The sequence below is a fragment of the Schistocerca americana genome, chromosome X (assembly GCF_021461395.2).
Source record: "Schistocerca americana isolate TAMUIC-IGC-003095 chromosome X, iqSchAmer2.1, whole genome shotgun sequence".
NCBI lineage: Eukaryota > Metazoa > Arthropoda > Insecta > Orthoptera > Acrididae > Schistocerca > Schistocerca americana.
The window spans coordinates 637,355,130-637,365,644 of NC_060130.1; positions in this window are offsets into that span (position 1 = coordinate 637,355,130).

The window sequence follows — 10,515 nt, forward strand, 5'->3', positions numbered from 1 at the left end:
TTTTAGAGTCTGTGTTCGATTGTGACGGTACACATCGCAAAATTGAGGCAAACTACTGTGCAGCGATATTTTTTGAAAGTGTATTTAGAGACATTCAGTTGAATTTTGTGAATCCTGGAGCAGTACGTGCTCAAAGACAAGGGTATTTCCCACAAAATCGTGAAGTATCTCAGGAACGGCTTCACAAGTGTGTCGTGATCTTTTTTTAGAGTCAGTGTTTAAGCGCGGCGGCATACGCTGCAAAATTGAGGTAAACTTCTGTGCAGCGATCTTTCTGAAAGTGTATTTAGATCCATATTCAATTGGATTCAGTAACTCTTGAAGCAGGTTGTGCTCAAAAACAAGGGTATTTCCCACAAACGCGGGAAGTTTCTCAGTGATGGTTTCGCGAGCGTGTCAGCATCTTTTTTTAGAGCCCATGTTCAGGTGCGATGGTGGTGGTGTCCTTCGGAATAAAACGTGTATTTACATAGAAAATTGTTTAAATATTCTTGCATCTTCTGCAAAGATCTCTCTCTCTCTCTCTCTCTTTGTGCAGTGGTACATTTAGTTCCTGTGAGATCTTAAACACCAGATGTAATAACTGCCCAAGCAGTTAGTGTACAATGACAAAGTATATCCATGCACCGGAGATGGGAAGGAGGAAGGTTGCGGGTATTTACAACTCGACAGGAAGTATGCGGCCGCCTCTGCAGCTACTGCATGGCAGTGCCATGAGTCGGCTCGTAGCCTCTCCTCCAGCAGACGCAGAGGCCCTGTTGTGAACATGTTGCCTCTTACACTTCAGAAGACTGACTGGACTTTTATCGAATGATTTACAGTTACAGCACACGCATTTATCAGCGTGAGTTGCGAAGTGTAACTTAGCCCCATCCTACTGCATCTTTATTATTTGATGAAGTGTTATCATATTCACCAAATATCATTGCTTTTCAAACATCGTGCAGGTGGGTATCAACACAGTCCTCAGCTGGATGGTTACAGCTGATAGACCGTTCAAACTCTTCCTTCGCCAGCACAGACATCTCATCCATTGAACACAGTAAACAGTTACGTCTGTCTTCCGAGTCCAGCAGCTAGACAGAGATTGAGTCCTTTTTTTTTCATTTTTCCCCAGAACGCCATCTTGGATTATGTCACGGTAGCGGAGAGGGAGGGCTGACAACCCCCTCTCGTCGTGTTGTTGTAAACTAGTTCAGTTGGACTTCGGACCTCAAGGTGAACACATTGGATGGAGCTACTGCCTATGAACTCAAATTATTGGAATACGCCTATCCACAGAGAACTGCCTCATCTATGTAAAATTAATTAATAATGCAGTGTGTCAAAATCATTCGAGGCAGTAAACACGGTCTCAAATTTTGTCGCTCCAACAGAGATGTTGGCTAGGTAACTATTCATCATGCAGGACTGGGTTTAGGGAGCATACACATCTTCTAACTCCCCTTTGAGGTACAGTCTGACTTGGTGATTGATGCAATATGCTTTATGGAAGAGTGCTTAGTCACGGGGAGGAAAACTGGTCTAACTTCACGACCTACCATATTCTCAGTGAAGTGAGACAAGTCAGAATAGAACCGACACAAAATGTACCTTCTTACTTGTTCATCGCCGGATGCAGAGTAATGATCAATTATGATGGACAACCCAGAATGCACGCAGTGGAGGATTGTGCAAGTTCCAACTGACGAACCCGCGCCTATGTCCACACTGACACCGTTGACACTAACGTATGTTGATATGCACCCAACAGATGCTGTCCTGATGATGGATTAGCTCCAGCTTCCTGACAGTTTGTGGCAACTGCATGCAGCGGAGACTGCCACCCCGGAAGAAATTACATACGCTGTGGCCTCTCCGGCGACAGCGACGCCGTTGACCGATAATGAGAGATCCGTAGGAGGCATGGAAATTCATCCCATGGTACAGCCGACAGCTGCTTTCGTCCCTGAACGCCAGGAGTCACTCCTGTATTCAGACATGAGGGCGCACACGCACAAACAACGACCACTGAAGCGCCACAAGAAACGACAGCTAGTGCCATTGGACACTTACTTAATGAACTTCACATCAGAAGAAGACTGCAGCTCGTGGTCTAGTAGATAGTGTTGCTGCCTCTGGATCACGGGGTCCCGGGTTCGATTCCCAACCTGGTGGGGATTTTCTCTGTCCAGGGACTGGGTGTTTGTGTTGTCCTCATCATTTCATCATCATAATTCGTTACAGTTGCTTGATAGGATTGAGTAAAAATTGAACTGTGTAAAATTTGGGACTCTGTACTGGCGCTGATAACCACGCAGTTGAGCGCCCCACAAACCAAACATCATCAAGAAGTTGCGTGCAACTACAACACGGTGAATTCGATTACACAACCGAAGATTTTTTTACTCCCTCACAGCTCTAAGAAGCAAATCATACGAGGCAGAGGCTGAATGCAGAACCACCAGACGGAGATCCGCTGGTGGGAGTCGCTCCATGTACCGCAGAAACATCTTTCCCGTCTATCGGCTCAGCGGGAGAACCACGCCGAGATATGAAACTTCAGCAAGGGAACTGGATTGATGAATGGGATATTGATCCACAGATCGATGACGCCGCCTCACCGATGGATGCGGCGTCCATCAGATGTTAGCCACGCGGAAGATGCAGACGGGCGAGCAGACACCAGGTTGCTGGGCGACAGCACAAATGTTCACATAAGCATTCGCGTGCACTTTACGCGCTGACGGGCAGCGGCAGGCATATCGAACAGCCTCTATTAACATTAATAAAATTAGAACGCCAGTCAAGTTGCAATTGTTATGGGACAAGTTGCGAGCGTTAGATGTCCGCAAGAAGGATGCGTCGAGAGCATCCTCGATCTCTATGAGCACGATACAAACATTACATTCACTACAGACAGCGACAGCGATACTTCTATGCGAAGGCACAGTAGCTGAGGATGTGGTGTACCTGCCGTCATTGCGATGACTGGTGCTAACAGTGATAGGAATATGAATGATTGATATGTACGCCACATCGTGGTCCGACAGAAGGAACGATCGTTCCCGATTTCACATGGAAGACAATGTGACACTATTCCCAGACTGCTACGAACATGTTTTGTTCGGAGGTAACTTCAACAGCGTGCTCACACCAAAGCATCAGTATCCGCATTACAATTCATGCTAGGAACTGTGACAACTTGTGCGGGAGATGAATCCAACCGATGTATGGGAGACGGTACGTGGCGACAGAATTCTACAAATCGTCTCGATCAAATTTACGTAACACGTAGTCTCGAATAAAACATCCTCGATGAGGAATTATGGACGATGTCTTTCTCAGATCACATAGCAGACATATGCATTGTCTCCCTACGTTGTCAACGGGTGTGTTGGAATTGCAGTGCTTAGAAATTTCATACAGCACATCTGAAAGTACCTGTGTGCCAACGCTTAATCGAATACACTTGGCACGTATGTGAATGATTACTCCCGACATATCCGTCGACATTACAAAGGTGGCTGGAATGTGTGAAGCTTGAATTCTGCCAAGTCTTGATTGCAAGCGGAAGGGAGTAGACGATGTGGAGGCGGCACACGATGAAATTGTACTTCACGATGCTCCACAAGATTTCTGTACAGGCGCCTTCACAAGATCGAAGCGCTGCCATAAAACGAGAGGAGGCCCAAATAATTTCCATAACGCGACGGCATCCAGAGGGCATCGCAGTCCACACGAGTGCCTTTGAACGAGTCCGTGGAGAATCACTGTCGATGTACCACGTTATCACAGAAAAATAATGTAGACGCAAAACGTTAATACAGGCAGACGCTCTGCAGGATGATCCTCATATGACGTTGCAAATAGAAATTGTCAACGCCTTTGGGTATCAGGAAGTTCACCTCTACGACGAAGTACCGAGCGAGGTGGCGCAGTGGTTAGCACACTGGACTCGCATTCGGGAGGACGACGGTTCAATCCCGTCTCCGGCCATCCTGATTTAGGTTTTCCGTGATTTCCCCAAATCGCTTCAGGCAAATGCCGGGATGGTTCCTTTGAAAGGGCACGGCCGATTTCCTTCCCCATCCTTCCCTCATCCGAGCTTGCGCTCCGTCTCTAATGACCTCGTTGTCGACGGGACGTTAAACACTAATGTCCTCCTCCTCCTCCTCTACGACGAAGTGGATCACAACAAGGCAGCCTTCCCTGGTTTCCCACGAATGCCATCCAGGTACCTCGATGCGACGGTCGAGCGAGTGTTAATGGGGTAAGCCACAGAGGACGACGTAATGAAAGCGCTCGATAATGGAGCATCGAACAAGTCGTCGGGGATTTCCGTTAGAGTTTTATCGAACATTTAAAGATTTCATGAGCCCGCGACGGCCTGACATGTACAACGAATTGATGTCCCGAAATGTGCCACTTCCATCTACCTATCCACAAACAATCCTGCAGCACAGGTTACAGGCCGACCGGCCACTGACTCTTCGTAACTTTGACTACAAGATCTACAGTACAATACTTGCAGCGCGTTTCAAATGCGTACTGCACCAAGTGATATCATTCGACCATACCCGACTGGGAGGGGATAGCCGGCCGAAGTGGCCGTGCGGTTAAAGGCGCTGCAGTCTGGAACCGCAAGACCGCTACGGTCGCAGGTTCGAATCCTGCCTCGGGCATGGATGTTTGTGATGTCCTTAGGTTAGTTAGGTTTAACTAGTTCTAAGTTCTAGGGGACTAATGACCTCAGCAGTTGAGTCCCATAGTGCTCAGAGCCATTTTTGGGAGGGGATAGCAATATACAAACGGCACTCAGCGACTACCGCAATGTGATCACACTGGCAACAACATGTCTTCTGCCGCGCGGAGTGGCCGCGTGGTTATGGGCGCCATGTCACTGACCGCTCGGCTACTCCCGTCGGAGGTTCGAATCCTCCCTCGGGCGTGGGAGTGTGTGTTGCTCTTAGCATAAGTTAGTTTAAGTAGTGTGTAAGTTTAGGGACCGATGACCTTGGCAGTTTGGACCCTTAGAAATTAACACACATTTTTAACATGTCTTCTCCGAGGTGTACTGGTGTCAAAAGAATTTGATCGCGCCTTTGACAGGCTGAGCCATGCTTACCTTGTGAAGTTTCCACAGTTTTGTCAACGTCGTGATGTGACTGCTCCATGGGTCTCATCAAAAGAGCTCGTCAGTGGACACGTGGTGGAGCCCATCACCATCTCGCAGTTGATTATACAAGGGTGTCCGCTGTCGATGGTACTTTATGCTATCGTTCTCGAGCCGCTTCTCTGCGGGCTCTGGAGCCGATTCCAAGGAATGCTCATAAGGAACCACAATTTTATATGCAGTACACGTGGCTTGGTCAGGTGACGAGGCAAGAACGGCTTTGCATTGCATTAATTTGTATGGTATAGCTACTTGTTATTGCATGAACATGACAAAGTCGGAGCGATGAACACTGGGAGAGGACTCCCAACAGGAAGTGTACAGACGATAGACAAGATGAAAAGCTTGGAAATTATCTTCACTACCGACTTTCGACGCGCAGTGTCACAGTGTCACTCAGCTAGAAACGTTTTCTACAAATGTTTTGTACGAGTGTTGGAAGTCACATGTTAAGGATACTAGTCATGATCCAAAGTATCGCCTTCACCGACACTTTCCTAGCTTCTCGCTGCCCTCGCATCGTCCTTCAAATACCGGTGGTGTTGGCGCACCGAATCCTGGGGGTATTAAGATACTTTGTGAGCACAGTGCTGCTTTTTGAAGTCAGATATGAAACCTCCATCTTCCATAGTAGGCCTGGAGGCCTTGGGCTATTCCACGTCCGCGAACGAGCAGTGGCGATCTATGTAATCACGATGATCAAGATGTGGACACGACACCAGATAAGTCTGACTGTCACCTTGACAGAGGAACTGGCATCATCCTCTCGGCAGGCGCCGTTAGTGGTTGCACACATCTCACTGTCGCTTGCCCACGTATGAATCTTTTTTGCGGAACACAGTTACGTACATACGGAACCCCCTTCTTGCAGCGGTGTACCGTAGGTCTCTAGAAGAGCGTAGCGTTCCAAAAGACTGGAAAAGGGCACAGGTCATCCCCGTTTTCAAGAAGGGACGTCGAACAGACGTGCAGAACTATAGACCTATATCTCTAACGTCGATCAGTTGTAGAATTTTGGAAGACGTATTATGTTCGAGTATAATGACTTTCCTGGAGTCTAGAAATCTACTCTGTAGGAATCAGCATGGGTTTCGAAAAAGACGGTCGTGTGAAACCCAGCTCGCGCTATTCGTCCACGAGACTCAGAGGGCCATAGACACGGGTTCACAGGTAGATGCCGTGTTTCTTGACTTCCGCAAGGCGTTCGATACAGTTCCCCACAGTCGTTTAATGAACAAAGTAAGTGCATACGGACTATCAGACCAATTGTATGATTGGATTGAAGAGTTCCTAGATAACAGAACGCAGCATGTCATTCTCAATGGAGAGAAGTCTTCCGAAGTAAGAGTGATTTCAGGTGTGCCGCAGGGGAGTGTCGTAGGACCGTTGCTATTCACAATATACATAAATGACCTTGTGGATGACATCGGAAGTTCACTGAGGCTTTTTGCGGATGATGCTGTGGTATATCGAGAGGTTATAACAATGGAAAATTGTACTGAAATGCAGGAGGATCTGCAGCGAATTGACGCATGTTGCAGGGAATGGCAATTGAATCTCAATGTAGACAAGTGTAATGTACTGCGAATACATAGAAAGATAGATCCCTTATAATTTAGCTACAATATAGCATGTCAGCAACTGGAAGCAGTTAATTCCATAAATTATCTGGGAGTACGCATTAGGAGTGATTTAAAATGGAATGATCATATAATGTTGATCGTCGGTAAAGCAGATGCCAGACTGAGATTCATTGGAAGAATCCTAAGGAAATGCAATCCGAAAACAAAGGAAGTAGGTTACAGTACGCTTGTTCGCCCACTGCTTGACTACTGCTCGACAGTGTGGGATCCGTACCAGATAGGGTTGATAGAAGAGACAGAGAAGATCCAACGGAGAGCAGCGCGCTTCGTTACAGGATCATTTAGTAATCGCAAAAGCGTTATGGAGATGATAGATAAACTCCTGTGGAAGACTCTCCAGGAGAGACGCTCAGTAGCTCGGTACGGGCTTTTGTTGAAGTTTCGAGAACATACCTTCACCGAAGAGTCAAGCAGTATATTGCTCCCTGCTACGTATTTCTCGCGAAGAGACCATGAGGATAAAATCAGAGAGATTAGGGCCCACACAAAAGCATACCGACAATCCTTCTTTCCACGAACAATACGAGACTGGAATAGAAGGGAGAACCGATAGAGGTACTCAAGGTACCCTCTGCCACACACCGTCAGGTGGATTGCGGAGTATGGATGTAGCTGTAGATGTAGAACTAACGACTACCAGGACGGCAAGGCACGTGATATATGTATACCGCGTGTTGAATCGAGGACGGCCGTGTAATGCTGAACAGAGGCGGCAACCAACAGTGACATGCGAAGTGAATGGCGTACAGTGCACCAAGCACACCTTGATAAGGAAACGAGCGCTCTGTGATATTAGGCTGTGACGAGACAAGAACGGCTTTGCATTGCATTAATTTGTATGGTACAGCTACGGGTAATTGCATGAACATGTGTTACAGTTCACATGACGGATACGCCACTGTGCCCACATTGTAGTGTTGTAGGCAAAGATGAACATCGCCTGACATGCGGGCCTTCTGCAGCAGTGTGGTGTTTGGTTCAAGAAAAATAATCGCCTTCCTCCTTCTAGTGGTGTCACAAGCAACTGAACCACAGACACTACTTCTCCCGAATATGAGATACTTTTCCTGAATGGAGACCAATGCAGTGACTTGCACTGTACTTTACCTTTTCCGGGAAGGCAGTAAGAATGTGCCAGACTTTCGTGCCTTACAACAAGGACATCAGCCATTGATTTTGCGAAATCCGAAATATCAGACACATTACTCCAATTTTTTAGGCAGTGCCTTGCTTGATGCCCCGTCCTGTTGGGGTGTACCGGGTAGGAGAATGTAGTTACTGCATATGGAAATGGAAATGAGCGTTTGGCGTGATTGGCTGGGAGGTCCATTGCGGGGCAGGTCCGGCCGCCTTGGTGCGGGTCTTATTACATTCGACGCCACACTGGGCGACCTGCGCACCGGATGGGGATGAAATGATGATGAAGACAACACAACACCCAGTCCCTGAGCGGAGAAAATCTCCGATCCAGCCGGGAATCGAACCCAGGCCCGTAGGACGGCAATCCGTCACGCTGACCACCTCAACTATCGGGGAGGACACGATGGTGCTGAACAAGAAAGGACCAGGACAGTGGAGAGGATCCACCATCACATGCGAAGACGTGCCTGCCTCCAACACGAGGTGCACTGGGATCGTCGAGGAATACCCCCATGTCGAGGAACGTCGTGCGTTATTGTTTTGTACTGAAAGAAGCATTTTATTTATATTATTTGTCACCCGATTTATGTAATACCACTTATTTTCACCTTCTAATCCTTAATAATAATAATTTAAAAAAAACTCAAAACCCAAAAAAGGCATCTTGCTGGAGAATAGAGAACCTGTGTTCGATTCTCAGTCGCATTCAAAAGTTTCTATTTTTTCTATCTTTTTACATGTAGAAACTGGTAGGAATACGAGGGTTAATAAGACACTAAGGAAGGAATGACAACGAAGTAGACAAATAAATTTCTCAAACCACTTTCATTAGTAAAGTATTACAGTTTTAAGCCTCGTGTATGAAAAGAGTCTGAAGTAATACTTCTGTGAATTCATTACGAGGGATCACAGACAGACAACCACACGATGCTTGTTTACATCGAGGATGAGGAGGAGAAGGAGATTAGTGTTTAGCATCCCGTCGACAACGAGGTCTTTAGAGGTGGAGCACAAGCTTGTATCAGGGATGGATGGAGAATGAAACCTTCTGTGCCCTTTCAAAGGAACCATCTCGGGATTTTTCTGAAGAGATGTAGGGAAATCAGAGAAAGCTTAAATTATGATGGCAAGACGCAGGTTTGAATCGTCGTCCTCCCGAAATCACGTCCAGTGCGATAGTAGTAGTAGTAGTAGTAGCTTTATTCATCTGTAGATCTCTTTTTACAAGTGTATAGGAAATGTCAAAGTATTTACAAGATTAGACCAATTTAAAATAAGGTAATTAGTGTACACATACATTTACAGACTTCTAGTTAGATACAATCATTACATTTACTCCTGGTATACAATGCTTATTTTTTTCCAAATAACTTATTAAACAATGTAACGCCTCACTGTTCACTCGTATCTCACTACCAGTTATTGCACACACTATACACACAGTGTTTCAGAACACTTCAAACACACACACACACACACACACACACACACACACACACACACACACACACACACACTGGTGATCTCTGGGCCATTTTCTGTACCGCAACTTCCCATTTGCTACCCTGAAAAACTGAGTCAGTTTCCCTCTAATAATGAGAGATATTGAGCTCAGAAAGAGGAAGAGGTGTTAGTATTGTGCTATGCATAGCTTGGGGGTAAGTTTCTCTAGAAAAGGAAAAAAGAGGGAAAAAACATAGTGTGAAGGTGTTATGTGGAATGTTGGATGTTTTATAGTCATTATTATTATTTATTTGTATAACTTTTTTTAACCAAACCCCTACTCTGTTTTTTCTAAGTAATCCTTCAATGCATAAAATGTATTGCATAACGAGTACTTTTTAGATGGCTTTTTAAATAAGTGTATTTTTGCAATTTGTTTAATCTCTTTTGGTAATTTATTGTAAAGTTTTATTTCTTGATAGAAAATGGTGTTTTGAGTTTTATGTTTATTTTTTCTTGGTAAATGTAAGTTGAGTCTAGTTCTTGTTCCATGGACATGGACAGAGCTGTTTGTGCAGTAATTACCAATATTATTTTTGATGTGTACAACTGACTGGTAAATGTATTCAAACGAAGCAGTTAAAATCCCCAGTCTTTTGAACAGATCTTTACAATGAGCTCAACTACTAGTTTTGGTTATTATTCTTATGGCTCTTTTCTGGATTTTGAGAATTGTGTTCATATTTTGTGCATTTGTTCCCCAAAAAAGAATGCCATAGCTAAGAATTGAGTGTTCGTATGAATAGTATGTAACTAAAAGACATTGCATGTTACACACTGATGATAGGATTCTAATGGCGTAACATGCTGATGACATTCGTTTGCAAGTACCTTTGTGTGTTCACACCACTTCAACTGAGAATCTATATTCATTCCTAGAAATTTTGCATTTCTTACACAGTCTACAGAGCTGCCACCTACATTCAATTTAACATCGTCATTTTTCCCACTTTAAACTAAAATTCATGGCATTCGTTTTCTTTATGTTCAATATCACTTTATTGCTTATTGCTTAATCGTAAACTTTCTTGAGAATTTCATTGGCTTTCTCTGCAAGGAGTTCTCTTGTTTTCT